At 40.9% G+C, this 24135-nt stretch overlaps 1 protein-coding gene and 1 long non-coding RNA gene across 2 annotated transcripts in view; both read right to left on the bottom strand.

The window, feature by feature from the left end:
• The window catches only part of LOC137047120 (macrophage mannose receptor 1-like), a 62153-nt gene that overhangs the window by 5984 nt on the left and 32034 nt on the right, over positions 1 to 24135 (bottom strand). The gene's annotated exons all lie outside the window — the stretch shown is intronic.
• On the bottom strand, positions 20759 to 21735 carry LOC137047042 (uncharacterized). The gene is made up of 3 exons (XR_010899146.1): positions 21691 to 21735; positions 21483 to 21559; positions 20759 to 21348 (listed from the first exon to the last, which is right to left on the bottom strand). It is a non-coding gene; the product is annotated as an uncharacterized lncRNA (long non-coding RNA).

The raw sequence follows: 24135 nt of genomic DNA, 5'->3' as shown, positions 1-24135 counted from the left end.
GGTCAAGAACCGAAGGTGCAAAATGCACCTATTGAAACCGTTAGTCTTCTTCTTCTTCTTCTTCTTCTTCTTCTTCTTCTTCTTCTTCTTCTTCTTCTTCTTCTTCTTCTTCTTCTTCTTCTTCTTCTTCTTCTTCCGCTCTGGAAGTCTATGGCAGCCCATAGAACCGCTTGCAGGAAAGTTATGAAATTTGGCACACAGATAGAGGATAGTCCCATTAGTAATCACACCAAATTTGGAGTTCCTCACTCATTCTCTCTAGCTCCACCACCTGTCCAAAACTCCAGTCATATTTATGCTAATAACTTTTCAACCCTAATTGCTAGAAACTAAATTCTTTTTTCCTCTGATTCCTTGGCTCAAGCCAATTCTATAGCACCCTATGATGTAATTTTCCGGTATGCAAATTTTCCCGCCATTTTAAATTTTCTTAAAAACCTACTTTTTCGAACTCCTCCTAAGCCGTTGCTCCGATTTTCACCAAAATTGAAACAGATCATGCCGACAAAAAATCTTGCAAATCTTGATTCGTCAAATCATTTTTGATAGACGCGCAAAAACATTTTATGTAACGTTTGCAAAACACACACTTATGGCAATATCTCTGCAACACTTTATCATATTCAAACCAAACTTGGTACATGTCATCACAAGCATGACTTGAGGCAACATGCAGTGTTTCGGCGCAGCGCCACCTACTGGTCCGGAGGTAAAAAAAAAGAGCCTATTTTGATTATAACTTCTGAACTGTTTATCCAAAAATCAATTGGTCTCATTAGAATTAGGGCTTCATGCCGAGTCGACTGATATCCGATTTTACCATGTCGGCCATTTTGGATGTTGGCCATTTTGAATTATGTGCTAAAATGTTGTATTTTATGAACGCATGAACGGATTGTTACGAAACTTGGTATGGGTCATCACCACAATGCCCTGAAGTAGCCTGAGAAGTTTCGAAACAGTGCCACCTAGTGGATACTTTTTTTCCCCAAACGCCTATAATTTTGGTGTGGTTGACATATTTTAATGGGAGTGACTTTTTTGGTCTCCTGATTTCTTGCCAAGTCCAACGATACCAGACTTGCCAGGTTTCGGCATATGGTTTGTGCAGCGTTATAATTTAGTGCTTAAAAAACATTTGCTGATATCTTCGAAACCGCTAGTCCGATCGAGTCGAAACCAGCGTCTGAAGTTCGGAAACATAGGTCGCTAGCTATATGTTAATGCTCAAATGTAAAAATATTGATAGTAAGGGGTAGTAAAATCCAATCAAAGTCAGGTGTCAGTCTTGTTTTACGTGTTTTTTCATCTAATGTCTATAAATCCAGAACAAAAAACGTCTCAGGTTACGTATGAAACCATGGTTCCCTGAGAGGGAATGAGATGCTGCGTCGAAATGCTAGGGGAATGCCTCTGCATGATGCGTCATGAAGCACTCGTGAAATCAGTCCAATAGCGGGGAGATACATCATAGGCGGGTGACGTCATCGACCAGGAAGCTATAAAGCACACCCGGACCAAACAGTCATTAGCTTCTGAAAAAGCCAAACAAATCGATCACAGGCATGCCGGGAGTATGGCATAGCGACGCAGCGTCTCATTCCTTCTCAGGGAACCATGGTTACATACGTAACCTGAGACGTTCCCTATCTCGAGGGAACTCGAGCTGCATCGAAACACTAGGGGAACTTAATACCCACGTCGCCAGAGTCCCAAAATTCTGTATGTGTGAATTTCGCTCAACCCAGAAACACCCGGGACCCTGGGGTAGAGGCCACATCTAGATTATAGAACCTCACAAACGTATGCGGAGAGGACCACCCTGCCACATCACACACCTCTGAGAGTGAAACTCCTGAAATGAGAGCCATAGAGGCAGCCATACTCCTGGTGGAGTGAGCACGGACCCTCATTGGTGAAGGCTGTCCGACCGACTCGTAAGCGAGTGAAATAGCCTCGACTATCCACTTGCTAAGCGTCTGCTTTGAAGCCGGTTTTCCCTTACTTGGAGACCCAAAACACACAAACAATTGTTCTGATTTTTGCCACAGGGCAGCTCTGTGGACATATGCGTCTAGGGCCCTGACCGGACACAGCAGATTCAGCTTCTCTTGGTCTTGATTAATGAAAGGAGGCGGACATAAAGCCTGCAGCATTACTGGTCCCGGCACATTGGTCGGGACCTTAGGCACATATCCTTCCCTCGGGAAGAGAAATGCCTTCACCATTCCCGGTGCAAACTTGAGGCAAGAGGGTGCTACTGATAGAGCCTGTAGGTCTCCTACTCTCTTCAAGGATGAAATAGCCAGAAGGAATACCGTTTTTAAAGTGAGGAACTTTTCTGACACTTCTTCTAATGGCTCGAACAGGGCTAACATAAGGCCTTTCAAAACTATGGCCAAGTCCCAAGTAGGCACCCTCGAGCGTGCCGCAGGTCTGAGCCTCAAAGTACCACGAAGGAAACGCGTGACCCACGGGTGTCTCTCTAACGATGCATTATCTAACGGCGTGTGATAGGCCGATATAGCCGACATATACACCTTCAGCGTCGAAGGGGATAACCCTGCAGAGCATTTTTCTTGTAAGAACTCAAGTACTGAACCGACTGGGCAGTCAACAGGGTCCAAAGCCTGGCCTGTACACCAGGCGACGAAAACTCTCCATTTGAGTGCATAAAGTCTCCTTGTGGGTGGTGCTCTGGAGTGCAACATGGTTTCTATCACCTCAGTACTTAGACCCCTGTCTATGAGCTGGGCCCCCTCAGAGGCCAAGCCCATAGTTTCCACAGCTCCGGCCGGGGGTGCAGTACTGACCCCCCGGCCTGCGAGAGAAGGTCCCTCCTGACGGGAATTTCCCAGGGAGGACCCTCGAGGAGAGATATAATATCGGACAGCCATACTCGGCCTGGCCAGAACGGGGCTATCAATAAGAGCTGGGCCCCGTCCCCGCGTACTCTCTCCAGCACTCCTGGGAGCAACGCCAGAGGGGGAAAGGCGTACAGACACAGCCTCGGCCACGTCTGTACCATTGCGTCCAGCCCCAGTGGGGCTGGATGTGTGAGGGTGAAGAATAACGGACAGTGCGTTGTCTCTTGAGACGCAAACAGATCCACCTGAGCTCGCCCGAAGCGAATCCACAGCTCCTCCACCACCTCGGGGTGGAGTCTCCATTCCCTGCCTCGACAGGGAGTCTGCCACTACATTCAGGACCCCCGGGATGTAAACTTGCTCTGAGCGACAGCTTTTTGCCCTGAGCCCTTGTCAACACTCGATGCGCCAGATTCCATAACCGGCGCGATCTTAGCCCCCCCTGGCGATTTATGTACGAGACCACCGATGTGTTGTCCGACCGAACTAGCACATGGTGGCCCCACAGGTCCGGGAGAAAGTGTTTGAGTGACAGGAACACGGCCATCAGCTCCAGCTGGTTTATGTGCCAGGAGAGCTGACGGCCGCTCCACAGACCCTGGGCCGAGCGGCCACTCATGACCGCCCCCCAGCCTGTTAGGGAGGCATCCATCGTTAGCGTCACGCGACGACAAGGAGCCCCCAGAACTGGACCTTGGGACAGGAACCAAGGATCCTTACACTTCACCAAGGCACGTAGGCAATGCCGCATGACCTTGATCAAGCGAAAGGGATTTCCCCTCGGGGAGAACCCCTTGGTCCTGAGCCACCACTGTAAGGGTTTCATGTACAGCAGGCCAAAAGGTATCACGTTGGACGCTGCTGCCATCAGCCCTAACACTCTCTGAAAGTGTTTCTTTGTCTCTGCTGTGTATCTTGTTGCTCGGCCGGCCAGTCTAAACTCAATCTGGCTACGGCGCGAGTCACAACCTCCATTAGCTCCTCCTGAGCGTGTGTGTGCATAGGTGGCAATAAAACATCAGTTTCATCCACACTAACAACATCCAGTTCCTTGGAACTGGAATGCTGCTGATCATGTGCCTCAGCGTGAGCGGTAGAAACCGCAGAGCGTGCTTCCAACTCACAAGCTGAGGCATGAGATTCAGCGGGTAAGGGCAGAGATAGGGGATCACCTGTCTCTAACCCCGCCACTAGATCCATCTGCGATCCCCAGGACGCGAGCCTTCGCTGCGCCTCGGCAACAGCGGGACCCGAGCCCTGAGGACCGCGAGCCAAAGCACTCTCCTCGAAGAGTGCCCGGCGTGATCTTAACGTGCGCAATGGGAGTCTCTCGTAATGCTCGCAGCCAACCCCCTCGAGAGCTGACTGGGCATGCTCGAGCCCCAAACACATCACACATAGGTCGTGTGTATCCCCACCCGTGATGTAACGTGGGCAGGGAGTGACACAACGCCTAAACTGACTGCTTGCCATATTTCTTTTCTTTTTCTTTCTTTCAACACACACACAATAAATGGACATACAATATTCACACAGAGCGCTTTGTGAAGGGACAGAAGCTAATGACTGTTTGGTCCGGGTGTGCTTTATAGCTTCCTGGTCGATGACGTCACCCGCCTCTGACGTATCTCCCCGTTATTGGACTGATTTCACGAGTGCATCATGACGCATCACGCAGAGGCATTCCCCTAGTGTTTCGACGCAGCTCGAGTTTCGACGCTGCACTATTATGGTTTAAAATGCTAATGCTATAATTTACGAATGCATTAGCGTATCGTTACAAAACTTGGTATGTGTCTTCAGCTCTATGTCCTGAAGGTACTTAAAAAGTTTCGGGGCAGCTTTGTGGTCAAAAGTTGTAATAAAATGTACAAAAATGCTAATAACTTTCGATTAAATAAGCCTATTGTAATGAAACTCGTCATAATACATTTATTGGATCATGCCGAGAACATGGATACCAATTTTGCCATATTTTGCAAACTTATCTGTCCTCCATCTTGTTATTTGTTAAAAACCTACTTTTTCAAACTCATCCTAGACCGTTTGTCTGATTTTCACAAAAATTGAACCGTATTGTCCTCAGACCATGCCGACAAATAATTATGGATTTCGTGTTGATAGACAAAACAGTTTTCATATACCACTGCAACAGAGTTGAGCCATGATGCAAAAATGACTCTTGAGGATGTATCTCTGCAATGCTTTGACATATTGACACCAAACTTTGCATGTGGCATTGTCACCTCATTCCGACTACACCACATCAGTTTAATAACAGTGTCACCTATTGGTTGAAAGAAATACACCATTAAATCATTACTTTTGACTGTGTTTAAAAATGTACTGATATTTTGCCTAAAATCAACTTAATAGGTCTTCAATGGCTCATTGTTGCAGTTGGTTTGAGACTTCCAGCCATGCTGGCATGTCTTGTCTTCTTCTTTGCACTTGGCCCCGATAATGGCTGCTTGCAGCTATATTATTATATTATATTTCTAACTTTATATTTACATAATCATATTTCTATCTACAATTTATTTTGGGTGGGGAGATAGAAATGACACAAATAAACATTAAATGGTGGCAATTATAAAAACTTGGCGGATTTATTCAAACATGCATTAATATCGAAATGCATTAAAAATTATAATGAATAGCCATGTAATGTTGTGCATAAATGTATCAAAATGCTCCTCTCTAGAGTTCATTTCACTTGTTGACTAACGAGTGGTCTCTGAATCTGGTCTCTTTATGGACACTGATTTTTTTTTCTGAGGTACATGTGACATTACGTGACATTGTTCACAAGCTGATTTTTCGACGTCTTTCCACTGTTGAAACACTGATTAAGCAATTACATGTGAAGATAGATAAAAGATAAAAGTCCAGATAAAAGTCCAGATAAAAGTCCAAAGAAAAACTAAACAAAACACAGAACATAGAAGAAAAAGCAATACAAATTAAATATCAAGACAGAAAGCAGTAATAGAATCAAATAGCATTAGCAGACAAATAATAATAATAATTAGAAAAGCAGCATTTGCAGAACAATAGCAGACTAAGAAAGGACAATAGAGATAAATGCAGAACAAATTTAGGCAGTAACATAATACAGCAAAAGGCAAAGAGAACTCAATATCAGATGATAAGAGGGAAGTGATAAATTAAAAGTGTCAAGTTAAGCGCTAACATAACACAACAGACAGTGCAAAACAATCAAAAGTAGTCAAAAAGCTAGAGAAAACAGGAACGTTTCTAACATAGACTTAAAAACTGTCAGGGTATTAGCCATTCTAATCTCTAACAGGGTTGCCAGATGCCAGCAGGGTTTTCCATCCCAAAACTTCGCGTAAAACCGCCCAAAAACCGCCCTTTTTGGGGGGGGGGGGGGGGGGGGGGGCTTGTTTCTCGTTTAAATAGCCTACATTGAAATCATTTATAAGCTTTAAAATTACCCATGTATCGACTAGCCTATCTGAATTCAGAAACCACATTAATGAAATTCATGCAACGTTCTTTGTACTTTTGTGTCCATTCCTTTTTTGTTTTTAACCATGGAAAAAATTATTAAATGGAATGGTTGTTGTATTTTTAAATACTATTTTGAATAACAACATTTATATCAAAACAGGCTAGCCTATACACTAATTCCATGCGCACAAAATAAAAGAACTTTTTTTTATAATTTTTTTTTTTAAATTAGCGATGTTTCGCATTTTTATAAACTAAAAACGAACAGATTCATATAAAAAAGATACATTTGCAAATGTTCTTTTGTACAATTATTTCCAGATAAAGAAAGGATCAGTAAAATGAAACACAATAAACTTACAAATAATGATTAGGCCTACAAATTAAAAAACGATCGGAAATGTCGTCCAATTTTCTAATACTATTATTTGATGACAATATATTTGGAAAACAAAATACAGCCATTTCTGCTTTTTTTCTTTTAAACAAAAAAATCAAGCTGCACCCTTTTTTAAATTACATATTTAATTCCGTAATAGAATAATGAATAAACAAAAAATTACACAGACTTTCTATGCCTCTGTCCGTAGTCATTCTATTGATTCCATGAAACATGCATATTCATGAATAACATTACATGAAAATCGCGCTGACCATATTTATAGAACATGTGTCAGTGCGCTCTTTGCAGAAGCAAAATGTTCGTGCATAGCGGGCCATCTACACAAAACACAACAGCCAGGCCAGAGCTTGCTGCCTGTTGAACAACAGAGGGTCGCAGGAAGAAGGATCTGAAGTGCCGGTGTTTCGGCTACAAAAAACCCGCCACACTGATCCAAAACCAGCCCAATGTTTATCCACCCGCCCAAACCCATTTTTGCCCGCAAAATAGATTGCGAAACCGCCCAATATGGCAACCCTGATCTCTAAGGGCAGGTTGTTCCAGAATCGCAGCCCTGCCACTGCAAAAGCGCGCTCCCCTCTGCGCTTTAGTCGAACACGAGGGACTACAAGCAGAGCCTGGTCGATCGACCTTAAGTTTCTGGACGGAATGTATGGGTTAACAAGAACAGAGAGATAGCTAGGAGCTAAATTATGCAGGGATTTAAAAACAAACATTAAAATTTTTAAATCAATTCTCTGTCGAACCAGCAGCCAGTGTAAAGATTTAAGAACCGGCGAAATGTGGTCATATTTGTTACACTTATGAATAAGTCTAGCCGTACTCTCTCCAGCACTCCTGGGAGCAACGCCAGAGGGGGAAAGGCGTACAGACACAGCCTCGGCCACGTCTGTACCATTGCGTCCAGCCCCAGTGGGGCTGGATGTGTGAGGGTGAAGAATAACGGACAGTGCGTTGTCTCTTGAGACGCAAACAGATCCACCTGAGCTCGCCCGAAGCGAATCCACAGCTCCTCCACCACCTCGGGGTGGAGTCTCCATTCCCTGCCTCGACAGGGAGTCTGCCACTACATTCAGGACCCCCGGGATGTAAACTTGCTCTGAGCGACAGCTTTTTGCCCTGAGCCCTTGTCAACACTCGATGCGCCAGATTCCATAACCGGCGCGATCTTAGCCCCCCCTGGCGATTTATGTACGAGACCACCGATGTGTTGTCCGACCGAACTAGCACATGGTGGCCCCACAGGTCCGGGAGAAAGTGTTTGAGTGACAGGAACACGGCCATCAGCTCCAGCTGGTTTATGTGCCAGGAGAGCTGACGGCCGCTCCACAGACCCTGGGCCGAGCGGCCACTCATGACCGCCCCCCAGCCTGTTAGGGAGGCATCCATCGTTAGCGTCACGCGACGACAAGGAGCCCCCAGAACTGGACCTTGGGACAGGAACCAAGGATCCTTACACTTCACCAAGGCACGTAGGCAATGCCGCATGACCTTGATCAAGCGAAAGGGATTTCCCCTCGGGGAGAACCCCTTGGTCCTGAGCCACCACTGTAAGGGTTTCATGTACAGCAGGCCAAAAGGTATCACGTTGGACGCTGCTGCCATCAGCCCTAACACTCTCTGAAAGTGTTTCTTTGTCTCTGCTGTGTATCTTGTTGCTCGGCCGGCCAGTCTAAACTCAATCTGGCTACGGCGCGAGTCACAACCTCCATTAGCTCCTCCTGAGCGTGTGTGTGCATAGGTGGCAATAAAACATCAGTTTCATCCACACTAACAACATCCAGTTCCTTGGAACTGGAATGCTGCTGATCATGTGCCTCAGCGCGAGCGGTAGAAACCGCAGAGCGTGCTTCCAACTCACAAGCTGAGGCATGAGATTCAGCGGGTAAGGGCAGAGATAGGGGATCACCTGTCTCTAACCCCGCCACTAGATCCATCTGCGATCCCCAGGACGCGAGCCTTCGCTGCGCCTCGGCAACAGCGGGACCCGAGCCCTGAGGACCGCGAGCCAAAGCACTCTCCTCGAAGAGTGCCCGGCGTGATCTTAACGTGCGCAATGGGAGTCTCTCGTAATGCTCGCAGCCAACCCCCTCGAGAGCTGACTGGGCATGCTCGAGCCCCAAACACATCACACATAGGTCGTGTGTATCCCCACCCGTGATGTAACGTGGGCAGGGAGTGACACAACGCCTAAACTGACTGCTTGCCATATTTCTTTTCTTTTTCTTTCTTTCAACACACACACAATAAATGGACATACAATATTCACACAGAGCGCTTTGTGAAGGGACAGAAGCTAATGACTGTTTGGTCCGGGTGTGCTTTATAGCTTCCTGGTCGATGACGTCACCCGCCTATGACGTATCTCCCCGTTATTGGACTGATTTCACGAGTGCATCATGACGCATCACGCAGAGGCGTTCCCCTAGTGTTTCGACGCAGCTCGAGTTTCGACGCTGCACTATTATGGTTTAAAATGCTAATGCTATAATTTACGAATGCATTAGCGTATCGTTACAAAACTTGGTATGTGTCTTCAGCTCTATGTCCTGAAGGTACTTAAAAAGTTTCGGGGCAGCTTTGTGGTCAAAAGTTGTAATAAAATGTACAAAAATGCTAATAACTTTCGATTAAATAAGCCTATTGTAATGAAACTCGTCATAATACATTTATTGGATCATGCCGAGAACATGGATACCAATTTTGCCATATTTTGCAAACTTATCTGTCCTCCATCTTGTTATTTGTTAAAAACCTACTTTTTCAAACTCATCCTAGACCGTTTGTCTGATTTTCACAAAAATTGAACCGTATTGTCCTCAGACCATGCCGACAAATAATTATGGATTTCGTGTTGATAGACAAAACAGTTTTCATATACCACTGCAACAGAGTTGAGCCATGATGCAAAAATGACTCTTGAGGATGTATCTCTGCAATGCTTTGACATATTGACACCAAACTTTGCATGTGGCATTGTCACCTCATTCTGACTACACCACATCAGTTTAATAACAGTGTCACCTATTGGTTGAAAGAAATACACCATTAAATCATTACTTTTGACTGTGTTTAAAAATGTACTGATATTTTGCCTAAAATCAACTTAATAGGTCTTCAATGGCTCATTGTTGCAGTTGGTTTGAGACTTCCAGCCATGCTGGCATGTCTTGTCTTCTTCTTTGCACTTGGCCCCGATAATGGCTGCTTGCAGCTATATTATTATATTATATTTCTAACTTTATATTTACATAATCATATTTCTATCTACAATTTATTTTGGGTGGGGAGATAGAAATGACACAAATAAACATTAAATGGTGGCAATTATAAAAACTTGGCGGATTTATTCAAACATGCATTAATATCGAAATGCATTAAAAATTATAATGAATAGCCATGTAATGTTGTGCATAAATGTATCAAAATGCTCCTCTCTAGAGTTCATTTCACTTGTTGACTAACGAGTGGTCTCTGAATCTGGTCTCTTTATGGACACTGATTTTTTTTTCTGAGGTACATGTGACATTACGTGACATTGTTCACAAGCTGATTTTTCGACGTCTTTCCACTGTTGAAACACTGATTAAGCAATTACATGTGAAGATAGATAAAAGATAAAAGTCCAGATAAAAGTCCAGATAAAAGTCCAAAGAAAAACTAAACAAAACACAGAACATAGAAGAAAAAGCAATACAAATTAAATATCAAGACAGAAAGCAGTAATAGAATCAAATAGCATTAGCAGACAAATAATAATAATAATTAGAAAAGCAGCATTTGCAGAACAATAGCAGACTAAGAAAGGACAATAGAGATAAATGCAGAACAAATTTAGGCAGTAACATAATACAGCAAAAGGCAAAGAGAACTCAATATCAGATGATAAGAGGGAAGTGATAAATTAAAAGTGTCAAGTTAAGCGCTAACATAACACAACAGACAGTGCAAAACAATCAAAAGTAGTCAAAAAGCTAGAGAAAACAGGAACGTTTCTAACATAGACTTAAAAACTGTCAGGGTATTAGCCATTCTAATCTCTAACAGGGTTGCCAGATGCCAGCAGGGTTTTCCATCCCAAAACTTCGCGTAAAACCGCCCAAAAACCGCCCTTTTTTGGGGGGGGGGGGGGGGGGGCTTGTTTCTCGTTTAAATAGCCTACATTGAAATCATTTATAAGCTTTAAAATTACCCATGTATCGACTAGCCTATCTGAATTCAGAAACCACATTAATGAAATTCATGCAACGTTCTTTGTACTTTTGTGTCCATTCCTTTTTTGTTTTTAACCATGGAAAAAATTATTAAATGGAATGGTTGTTGTATTTTTAAATACTATTTTGAATAACAACATTTATATCAAAACAGGCTAGCCTATACACTAATTCCATGCGCACAAAATAAAAGAACTTTTTTTTATAATTTTTTTTTTTAAATTAGCGATGTTTCGCATTTTTATAAACTAAAAACGAACAGATTCATATAAAAAAGATACATTTGCAAATGTTCTTTTGTACAATTATTTCCAGATAAAGAAAGGATCAGTAAAATGAAACACAATAAACTTACAAATAATGATTAGGCCTACAAATTAAAAAACGATCGGAAATGTCGTCCAATTTTCTAATACTATTATTTGATGACAATATATTTGGAAAACAAAATACAGCCATTTCTGCTTTTTTTCTTTTAAACAAAAAAATCAAGCTGCACCCTTTTTTAAATTACATATTTAATTCCGTAATAGAATAATGAATAAACAAAAAATTACACAGACTTTCTATGCCTCTGTCCGTAGTCATTCTATTGATTCCATGAAACATGCATATTCATGAATAACATTACATGAAAATCGCGCTGACCATATTTATAGAACATGTGTCAGTGCGCTCTTTGCAGAAGCAAAATGTTCGTGCATAGCGGGCGATCTACACAAAACACAACAGCCAGGCCAGAGCTTGCTGCCTGTTGAACAACAGAGGGTCGCAGGAAGAAGGATCTGAAGTGCCGGTGTTTCGGCTACAAAAAACCCGCCACACTGATCCAAAACCAGCGCAATGTTTATCCACCCGCCCAAACCCATTTTTGCCCGCAAAATAGATTGCGAAACCGCCCAATATGGCAACCCTGATCTCTAAGGGCAGGTTGTTCCAGAATCGCAGCCCTGCCACTGCAAAAGCGCGCTCCCCTCTGCGCTTTAGTCGAACACGAGGGACTACAAGCAGAGCCTGGTCGATCGACCTTAAGTTTCTGGACGGAATGTATGGGTTAACAAGAACAGAGAGATAGCTAGGAGCTAAATTATGCAGGGATTTAAAAACAAACATTAAAATTTTTAAATCAATTCTCTGTCGAACCAGCAGCCAGTGTAAAGATTTAAGAACCGGCGAAATATGGTGATATTTGTTACACTTATGAATAAGTCTAGCCGCAGCATTTTGGATTAACTGTAAACAAGCAATTTGAGAGCTTGCTATGCCGCAATATAAAGAATTGCAGTAGTCAAGCCTAGATGTGATAAAAGCGTGAACAGCCATTTCCAGAGTTTTCGGTGTAAGAAAGCCTTTGATTTTTGAGAGTAGACGAAGCTGGTAGAAACTTAAACGGATTACGGACTAAATTTGTCTGTCAAATTTTAAATGCTGATCAACTAGAACACCTAGGTTCCATACTCTTGGGGATTTAAAAGGCGATAGACTCATTAAATCAGGGCTTATACACAGAGTTTTCATTTGGGCCAAATACAATGACCTCCGTGTTGTCTTCATTTAGAAAGAGGAAGTTTTTGGCTATAGCCATGATTTTACCTCCTCTAAGCACAGAAGAAGAGAATTTAAAGCTGTAGAATTGTTTCTTTGAATTGGAATATAAATGTGGGCATCGTCCGCATAGAAATTAAATGATACACCATGTTTCCTTAAAATATCACCCAGAGGCAGCATGTATAGAGAGAGAAAAGAGAGGGAGCTAAAATAGAGCCCTGAGAAGGACCATAGGTCAGAGGTGCCACAGTACTGGAGAAATTACCCATCTTAACTAAAAACTTCCTTTCAGACAGGTATGACTGAAACCATGTCAGAACTGAAGCTTTTAGACCCACACAAGACTCTAGTCTTGATAAAAGAGTATGATGGTCAATGGTATCAAATGCTGCTGAGAGATCTAAAAGAACAAGAACCACGGTATCTCCAGAGTCAGTGGAGAGATAAATATAATTTAATACTCTCAGAAGGGCGGACTCAGTGCTGTGAGCAGATCTAAAACCAGACTGGAAGACCTCATAGATACCATTCTGTGACAGAAGGTAATCAAATAAACACATTTAATGACACGAGGATGTGAAAAGGTCTGATTCTTGCTACTATTGAAGAAAAAATGAGGATGAGGACAAAAAAGCTCCATACCTGAGAATAGTACCAGTGAAAACATGGCTGTGGAGAAAACAATTATGCCTGTTTAATTAAAAAAAAATGATGTATACCTTTAAACGGAAAAAGTAATAAAGGATCAGTTTTGTCAAATATTTAGTTTACCATTAGGATCTCAAGACTTCTTAAATCCCGTGTCTTGCTTGCCAGTTTCTGTTTGGCTTTATTTCAACTCTCTTTATATACTGAAAAATGAAAATGTGGGTGTGACTTGTCTCTGTTACATCACAAAACCTGCTAAATGGCCTACCAGTATGGTTTTGTTTAACATAAATGTACAAAATATAGATATAGATCTTAAGATGAACAAACCTGTTAGACTACCTTATTAAAAGGATAAAGCGAGAGACATGCTGTAAACTAAAGAATACATTAATAACTTTTTCAATTCAGCAGTTTTTCACATAGCTTTATTCAAAAAATGAACTTGATCAAATACACTCTAAAAAGGATGACTTTTAAAAGGTACTCTACACGTAAGTCTTATTTAGAACCAAATACACTATATTCCCAAAAGTTTTGGGACGTCTGCCTTTACATGCACCTGAACTTTAATGACATCCCATTCTTAATCTGTAAAGTTTAATATGGAGTTAGCCCACCCTTTGCAGCTAAAACAGCTTCAATTCTTCCAGGAAAGCTTTCCACAAGGGAATGTAACTTTGTTTAGGAGTGTGTTTATGGGAATTTTTGACCATTCTTCTAGAAGTGCATTTGTAAGTTCAGGCAATGATATTGAACAATACTGGCTCGCTGTCTCAGCTCTAATTCACCCCAAAGGTGTTCTATCCAGTTGAGGTCAGGACTCTGCTCTTGACTGTTGACTGTGCAAGCCAGTCAAGTTTCTCCACCAAACTCGCTTGTGTGCAATCATATTGGAACAGTAAGGGGCCATTCGTAAACTGTTTCCACAATGTTGGGGGCATGAATTGTCCAAAATGTATTGGTATGCTGAAGCATTAAGAGTTCCCTTCACTGGAAATAAGGTGCCAAGCCCAACCCCTGAAAAATACCCCACACCATGATCCCCCCTCCACTTTACACTTGACTGCACAATGCAGTCAGACACGTACCGTTCTCCTGGCAAACGCCCAACTCTGACTCATCCATCAGATTGTAAGAAAGAGAAGTGGGATTGGTCACTTCAGAGAACATGTCTCCAATGTTCTAGAGTCCACCGCATTTGATGCTTTCCATTGCACTCGGTGATGTATGGCTTCGATGCAGCTGCTTAGCCGTGTAAACCCATTCCATGAAGTTCTCTAGGCACTTTTCTTCAGCTAATATGAAGGCCACCCAAAGTTTGGAGGTCTGTAGTTATTGACTCTGCAGAAATTTGGTGACTTCTGCGCACCATGTGCTTCAGAATGCTTGATTTCACTTTGGGGCTAAGTTTCTGTTGTTCCCAAATACTTCCCCTTTGTTATAATACCACTAAACAAGTTGAACACTAACAGTTGACAAATAATTTAAATAGCAGTCTGTTGTCATTGTTTTCTAAATAAATATGACTCTTCCAATAATGTACTATATTATACATATATGTAACAATAACAGATTGTTTCAGAAAGTGTACTGTTTACTTGAACTCAGTGGCAAAGTTTATCTAAGATGCAAGCTCTAGCAGACCAGCAATTTAATAGTTTATGTCATGAAATCATTATTATTATTTGCAATATCTGGCCCATTAATATTAATTGTGCTTTCCCCCCTCATATCTCCCTGAGAGGAGAGATTTATGCATTTTATTTCTGGAAAAATTCCTCCTATGATGCAAATTGACGATTTTTGCATCATAGGAGGAATGTTTGCCCAAAGGCTAAAGACTACAGCCAGCAGAGGGAGCCATTTCCGCATGTTTTGAATCCGCGCATGGGGGATGGGAGATAACACTCAGCTTGCAGGGAGAGCTCAGCTTGCAGCTACAGGATCATTTAAACGGAGCTATGGTGAGCAATGTAAGTCTTTTAACTTCTCAAATTCATTTCTATGAAAGTTAAGCTTGCAAAGGGATGAACTGAAACGCGTGCCAGACTGAACTCGCGTTGTGAATTTATGTCGCGAGTGTAGTCGCGATTACCTCAGCTCTCATCACTCGTGCAGTTAGTGCTCAGTGCTGTGATACTCGCGCGGTGACTCACTCATTATATTGAACAGACACGTTCAGTTTTTAATTGTAGTGTCTCCTCTAAATCAGTCACAGTAATGAAGTTGGTGGCGTTGGGAATGGCCTCACAGGGCAGCGAAGCATTCTGGGAATTGTAGTCTTTCATCCCCATGGGACAAAAATACATTTTCTGTCTTTTCTCAGTCTAGAAGACACCAAATTCAAAAATAATTTCACATTTCTACTGCATTGATGACCCAGTTTAAATACAGATTCATCTTCCCAGCGCTGAAGTACCCCTTTAATTTTTTTGCATTTGTTTTACATATGAAGCTCAAGGCAAAAGCCTAAAAGCCACCTGCATGGGTCAAAAATTAGATACTGAGTGAATGCTCTCTGCACGTAGTATACGTTCATAAAATACTTTCACTTCAAACCTGTTAAATCCCTGGCTCAGCCCATTTAGAAGTACTGGTAGTTACTAGAAACCTAAAGGAGAAAAATGCTTATTTTAAAGAAAAACATCATACGACTTAGAGGCTTTTGCATCTGAAGTCGTCATATTGAACTTTCTGTTAAACAAAACATTGTTGTCTTACCCATAACTTTCTTTTCTTTACACATTTTCTGACTGGTCTGTAAATTCTTAATAGTGATTGCAGTGAATAGTGATACACAATGAATTATCATTGTGGTTGAATGTTTTTTAAATGATGAAGCAACCATCTGCAATTACATAATGCAGAACCAGATAAACAGGTTACCAGAGTTTTACCAGTCTTCATATTTTACTGGCTATTTTATGAAAACTGAGATGAGCACATTATAGAACCATATAGAAAACCTTCAATGATCTCTGTTCATAATCAAAACCCTGCATAACATTCCTCCTCAATCTGAATCTAAAATACAAAATACTAACATGCATCATTTTAATCTAAAACAATCATAATATTGTGATTTGAATGGAAGTTTTTTCTCTCCATTCAATAATGGATGACTTCTAAGTTGCTATAGCCTTTTTATGAATCATTATGTGTAGCCTATACACTCATGTACAGGACAGTATAGTTTGTGATGGTTAATTGTCAGAGCTGTCTGACGTTTACCAACAAAATAAATGTAAGGTGAAAAATCTTAGCTGGTGCTCTGAGAAAAGTGCATCATCAAACTTACCAGTCACACATTTATTTTTATAATTGTATTATTTTCTTTATTAAGGTATGTCCAGGTAAACATGTTCACAGTTATGTAGATAACATAATTTAAAAAAATCATGATGTTAAAGGAATGTTGCCATTTTAAAACAAGTTGAGCTACTAACAGCATGTGACAGTTTCAATTGTCACAGATTTATCTGACAAATCTGACATATCTATGCATTATGGAAGTTTTTTTGTGAGTGTACAACTGCACATGGACTGGGACTGAAAATAATTCAGACTGACAAAATAATAAAAATAAAAGTCTTCTTCTTTTAAATAATAATAATAACAATAATAATAATAATAATAATAATAATAATAATAATAATAATAATAGCAACATTCTTCTTCTAAATAACAATAAGCGTCATTAATAATAAACATCATAAAATAATAAGAATAATCTTACAAATTGTCATGCAATTATTAATGTGAATGGTACTCCACATCACATCATCATCATCATCACTAATTGTACACCCCATTACATGGGGAGTAATACGAAATGTAATGCTAATTGTTTCAAAACATGTGCTGTAAAATAATGAATAATTGTGATTAATTCAGTACCCGGAAGTAATTTCTCATCCAAACAGCTATTTAAACTGCTGGAGTGCGCTTCTCAACCCCCACACTATTAACAGTACTCGTAATTTGGGTCCATATTTTGTTTTTGTGGGTGCCTTTAATCCCACTATTTAAACTCCCAAATAAAACAAGTTTGTTTTTTTCCACCTGGTGATGGTCTCGATCTCCACGTCGGAGAAGTTTCGCTTCTTTGCCGTGTTCCGTGTGTCCATGGCGTAAAATGAAGGCGTGGGGGAGGCAGAGACTTAAATATACAGGGGCGTGTTATTCTAACGGCGATCGTTTTCAGCCTCGGCATTTATCAAGTATTGCGTACACCTGGATTGCAGAGGTGCGCACAGCTTCATAAATCAGGCGGTGAGAGGAGTGTAAGCATAATCTTACGCCAACATATACGCCCGTTTCTACACAAGATTGATAAATGAGGGCCCTTATATTTTTACTCCCTGTTATGTTCAGTTCTTCAATGGTTCTCATATGCGTTAAGTGGTTTTCCTCCTACATTTTCCCTATGTGTACATGAGTGTCACGAAGTCTGAATAAAGACTATTCTGAGTTCCTAAACCATCTCATTGGCCCTCATTTATCAATCTTGCGTAGAAACAGGCTTATATTTTGGCGTAAGATTATGCTTACACTCCTCTCACCCCCAAGTACTCACAAATGTATTGTAAATGTGACATTGTACTTAATACTGTTAACATAGAGGGGAAAAAAACAAATCAACAGTAAACTTTTCTAGAGAGTCTGATCACCTTGTTGAACAGATAACAGACACACACCACCTGTAACTCTCCCATGTTTCCTTACTCTTGCTCTGACTTGAGGGATCTCACTACTATTTCACAAAGTCTTTTTAGATAAGCAGGAGTCTGTTTTGTGCGCTCGGAACAGCGCAACAGAGGTAGTGCATCTACTCTCGCTTTTTCCTTTTAAACAACTGAGGGGTGTGATTGGGCTGTCTCAGAAACAGTCATTTTCTCTCTGACCGAAGTGGTGACGATGACATAATACTGTATGAGACAGGAACACTGATAGGCTCCTCCGTAGACTCGGGCACGAGCATTTCACTGCCCACTATGGTATACCGTTTTCTGATTTGATAGACATGACGCCTAACGACTCGTCCCTCTCCTGTCTGAACTGTATTGGATACAGATCTGGTGTACACTTCAACGACCGCTGGTATCCAACAGGGTCCATGATTTTAGTTTTGAGTGTACACATCATACCCAGGAGAAAAACTCCACTTACTGTGAGTGTCATGTTGATCCTTCTTCCTGCTCCTTGTTCCAGGCCTACGGAAACAGCTTTCTAAGCAGTGTGTGTAGCAGGGCTAAGAGTGTAGCTAGACTAGGGAGAAACTATTATAGTAATTCAAGAGATCTAAATAGGCCTTTAGCTCCGTCACTGTGGTTGGCGATGGAGCTTCCCCTATGGCTCACCTTGCTCTGTGCAGGATGTAAGCCTTCAGCATTAACTACATGCCCTAGGTATTCCACCTCACTTTGCAGAAATGCACATTTGCTTCTGTGAAGACGCAGGCCAGCGTCTTTCAGATTCCTGAGTACCTCCTCCAGTGTGCTCAGATGTTCAACTTCATTTCTCCCCATCAGAATAATGTTGTCTAAGTACACAGCTACTCTTGGAAGGCCTTGTAACAGGTTTTCCATCGTTCGCTGGAAGATGGCGGGAACAACTGCAACTGGCAGTTTTGGGATCTGTGTGACAGTCTGACAACAGAGAGAAACTGCCATTCAAATACATCTAAATACAAACATAATAATAGATGTAAAGACATCATAGAGGATTGTGAAGATATTTCACTGGAACTTTGTGTTTCACGTTGAAAAACACATCACGTGAAGAGATTTCACTGTAAGTGTGATTTGAATGGAATTTTAATCTCTCCATTATGGATTACTTATGCTGCGTCCTAATTCGCCTACTTATACTACGTCCTAAAAGTATGTACTCTTTTTGTGAAAAAAAAGTATATACTTTTGAGTGTGTAGCAGAAAAGTATGCAAGCTTTGGGACATACTACTTCACCATCTTTAACGGACTCTGTCGCTTACGAGCATACCGTCACCGTTTAACTGCCCTGCCAATCATTGTAAGATTCGTCACGGTTCAAATCCTCCATATTCAGTTAATCTCCTACCGTATCGGAGAGAAATGTTACCACACGTTGATCTGCCATTTGTTGGTCTTTAATGCAGATACTCTACTCATGTGTTTGCAGTTGAAATAAAAGTCAATGGAAAAATGTGTCATTACAAAAGAGAGTCTCGGGGACAAGTGGAGCGAAAATGACTCTGCAGTCCACAATATAGACAGCAGGGCTCTCTCAGCGGCAGCAGTAGAAGCATTAGCCCTACCCAACTGGATGGGTTCTGGAGAGTCTTGGGGCACTGATAGCATTTGAAAAGGAGCTGGGCTGGCAGACAGTGTGGAAACAGACTGGCGATGCAGGTTTCGTTCCCTCAGGCGATTATCTAGCCGGATTGCTTGATCAATAAGAGTCTCAAGATCACGGACAGGTTCTCTGGTAGCCAGGTCATCCTCGATCACCTCAGATAGACCATTCAGAAAACACACTATGAGGGCCTCGTCATTCCAACCACTCCCCGCCACAACTGTCTGAAACTGGATGGCATATTCAGCAGCACTGCCATTACCTTGTCGGTAGGGTGAGAAATAACTTAGAGGCTTGCCGACCACTGAGGAGGTGGTCAAAGACTCTTTTGAACTCCTCTTTGAATGCAGAATAACTTGAACGGCAGGGTGCCTGTGCCTTCCGGACCGCCGTGCCCAGGAGAGAGCCTTACCAGAAAGGAGGGTGATAACATAAGCAATCTTGGCCCAATCTGAGGGGAAGGAAGTTGTAGTTCAAATGTGAGAGAGCATTAAGTTAGGAACCTATAACATGCACAGGGATCACCCAAGAAACGCTGTGGTGGAGGTAGGCAAGGTTCAGCCAAAGGAGAGAGCGTTTGAGACTCCGGAAGGGGTACAGCGGCAGCAGTAGAAGTATTAGCTGGAGTGGAGGGCAGCCAGTCAAAGACCTGATGAATAGACATCATGAGATCTGTCAGCACCTGTGAGTGTTTAGCCAACTCCTGCTGAGCTAGGGCTGTCTCATGACATTGAACTGTGGACTCATGCTGAGCAACTGTGGCAAAGAGAGTTCTTGAGAGTAAGGCATCTCTGGGTTCATTATGTGGCTTGGTTCTTCTGTCAGAACCAGGTATTGAACTCGGATCTCTGGCATGAAAGTCTTAGATTCCACCACTGAGCCACAGGAGAGGTTTGAACCCAATAGTCAGACACTCGCTTAGATGAATCAAAAAGAGTTTATTAACAACAAAAAAGGAAAAGGGCCCAGAAAGCCCTTTCTTCCAGGCAAGCACAAAAAACAGGAAAATGGCCTGTCCAAAAAGGACACAACTCAAAAAGGAGAGTCAAAAATCTCAAAATCAGTAACTCAGGAAAAAGGTTCCAATATCAGCAACAACAAAAAAAAAGTAACTGAGGAAACAATCAAAAAACATCACAGAGGATTTCTTGGAAAAAGATAAAACTTACAACAGTTACAGACTTCAGAACCACAATAACCAAGCGAGGATGCAGAGAAACAGACCAACTTAAAAACACAGTAAAGAACGAGACACAGGTGAAAATAGCACTGATTACAAAAGGCACATGTTTACTCATGTGAGTCCTATGGGGACCTCTATTGGCCAAAATAAAACATTACAGAGCAATAACTATGACATTTGGTTCTACTTTTAATAGATCAAACAAACACAGCTTCCCTTTCAAAGTTTCAAACTTTAGCCAACTTTACTGACATAACATTTAGTACCATTGTTTTGCAAAACTTCAAATATTACAATCATATTCTGATCAAAATATTACATTCATAGTGTAATTAGCAGATTTGTACTGTACTGTATAATCGTTTTCATCATTCTGACACTGAAAACCACACTACATTAGTTGTTAGTAATATAAAGCCCTTCACGGATTTAATAGGTCCATTAAATAACACACGGCAATCACAAAACATTTTGGAAAAAACTAAATATGGATCATTCATTTGTAAAAGTCTTTATAGATTATAGTATAATTTCATGCTTGATTAAGTATTGAGCCCACAACTGTATTTATTAGAAACTCTTTCCTTCTCCGGTCAGGGATTGATCTTACGATAGTCTCTCAAATGCATGGTGACGTTGCTGGGAACTCCGAGCTTGATCAGCTCCTCTTGCAACTGAAATATAAGAGCTTTATGACAAATCTTTCATATGCTTTAAATTATTTAATGCATTGTTGCCTTTTTAGGAAGTTTACATGTAAGTTTAATGTAAAAAGTAAATAAGTGACTGTGACTGTTGAGTTCCTCACCTGTATAATCACCAGATCTTCAATCTGAGACTCTGACAAATGTTCTAGACTTGTAACTTCTATTCGTATTCCCATCACTGATAAAAACAAAAACAAAACAAAAAAACAGTCAGGTGTTTTGATACTCTTATACAGTTTAAAAATGTGAATTTATGTTTTGAGATTATTGATAAGAAAACAAATGGACCTCATATCCACACAAACATACCATACTCATCTGAAAAAGTGTTGATGTGATGGTCATCATGTTCACCAAAAAAAAAACAAAAAAAACAACAACAACAACATAAGACTAGCATTAGCAAAACTTTTGCATGTTACACTTTTGATACAGACGTTTAATTTTTATTTTACAGAATCCACATTTCCTTGTTTTTGTGTGTAACAACCAGATGTTTATTCTTTTAATTCATTATAGCAGGATTATTAGCTCACCACTGTAACAGAAGAAAGGCAAACTGGCAAAGCATCTCTCATCTGTCCACTGACCAAAGTATTTTAAAGACACAGCTGTGCAGTGTTGAGCTCCATACTGTCCTGGGACATTTACACCATTATCTGGTTGTGCAACATCACCTTCAGTCTCTGGCAGCCAATATGTGAAGGAAAAGCTGCTCTGATCTGACCACAGTCTGTTTCTGTGCAGACCAATCCATACATTATAACCATTATAATAACTATAGCTCCGTATCTGTTGACGCTCTGTCTCATTTCTCACACTGGCCAGGTCTGTGTATTTCTCTCTGCAGTAGCTCTGAGCTCCAGTCCAGTTCTTAAAATCATATACCAAAACATACTTCTGAGAGGCATTTACTCTACCTAAGATAAAAATATAAATTTAAAATCAAGTCTGTTCATTAGTTACTCAGACAACCATATTTTAAATGCATAAATTTATATCTACAATCCATTTACATTTATACTGTTTACATTAGAATATTGTATACTTGGGTTTTGATCCAAGCCAACTAAACTAGACACGTTGACGGGATACCAGAATACTGACAGTGACATTTGTTGAGACTTTGATTTACTGATTAAAGTTTCACTGAAAGGAAACTAAATATGTATACACCATATAATAAAAATGTTCAATTGGAATGTCTTACCATCATAACAGACAAATGTGTTCATATTGTCACATGAATAATCAAACCAGTTTCCATTAGGATCCATGTAAACACACAGTTCGTTCCCCCCTCTGTTGTTCGGTTCATGATAAAAGTTTCTAAAATCTCTCTCTCCTTCCTGATAGAAATCATTGTTTTCCAGTGACCATCTCCAGCTGTTCACATCATCATACAGTCCAATCCAGGCTGAGCCATTGTAACTCCCATTAACTGTGTTAATCAGACTGTTCATTTCCTCCATGTTATCAATGGTGGCCAGATCAGTGTAATTCTGTCTGCAGTATCTCTGAGCTTCAGTCCAGGTCTTAGACTCATTCACAAAGTGATACTCCCTGGATAATACTAATGCTGTCAAGGTAGGAAAAATGTAAAAGACACAAAACCAAAACTATTAGTCACGCTTTTAGAAATTATTACATTTTTGAAAAAAGACCCTTTATTTTGTGATGTTCTGTATCGTATTCTCATTGTTTATCATGAAATCAATTGTTTAAAATGAAAGGTTCTTCTTCTTCTTCTTCTTCTTCTTCTTATTATTATTATTATTATTATTATTATTATTATTATTATTATTAGATATCTACTCACCACTGTAGCAAATGAAAGGTAATGCAGTATTGCAGTTTTCATCTGTCCAGTTCCCAGAGTCACTGAATGACGCTGCAGTGCAGTATTCTCTGTTTCCAGCATTATCTGGCTGTCCTGTCCTCCAGTTACTGAATGAAGAGTTGCTCTGATCTGACCAAGATCTGGTTCTGTACAGTCCAATCCAAACAGCTGAATAATAAGGAATTAATGACTGAACTCTGTAGTTTTCAATCTCCTTCCTGATACTGACGAGGTCTGTGTGATGTTCTCTACAGTAACTCTGAGCTTCAGTCCAGGTTTTGAACTGATAAACATAGACATAACTTGCACTGGCATTCACTCTTCCTGTGGAAAAACAATTTATGACAATTTAAAACAATTTGTGATTATCATGAATATTTTGTTCCAATTACTTGCTAAAGAAAGTCCAGCAGTAGTTCTCACCATCATAGCAAACAAAGGGAAGTGTATAGGAGCAAAAGGCTTCACTCCATGTTCCCTGATGATATGACATGTACACACACAGACTCTGTCCACCTGAGTTCACTGGTTGTTGGACATACCAGCTTTTAAAACCTCCCTCTAATGCTGTATTCTCCAGAGACCATTTCCAGCTGTTCAGATCATCATAAAGACCAATCCAAGCGCTGCCAAAGTAAGTCCCACGTACTGTTTTAATGAGCCTCCTCATTTCCTCCATGTTATCAATGGTGGCCAGATCAGTGTAATTCTGTCTGCAGTATCTCTGAGCTTCAGTCCAGGTCTTAGACTCATTTATAAAGTGATACTGACGTGTGCATGAAGATTGTCTGCAGGTTCCTGTGAATTGATGTACAGCACATCATTTATTTAATTTTTAATGTTTTTTTTTTGTTTGTTTTTGTTTTTTGCAATCAGCTGGACCAACAAACCATGCTATTGTTGACATGAACTGT

Source organism: Pseudorasbora parva, chromosome 18 (assembly GCF_024679245.1).
Source record: "Pseudorasbora parva isolate DD20220531a chromosome 18, ASM2467924v1, whole genome shotgun sequence".
NCBI lineage: Eukaryota > Metazoa > Chordata > Actinopteri > Cypriniformes > Gobionidae > Pseudorasbora > Pseudorasbora parva.
This window is presented reverse-complemented; position numbering and strand designations above follow the sequence as displayed.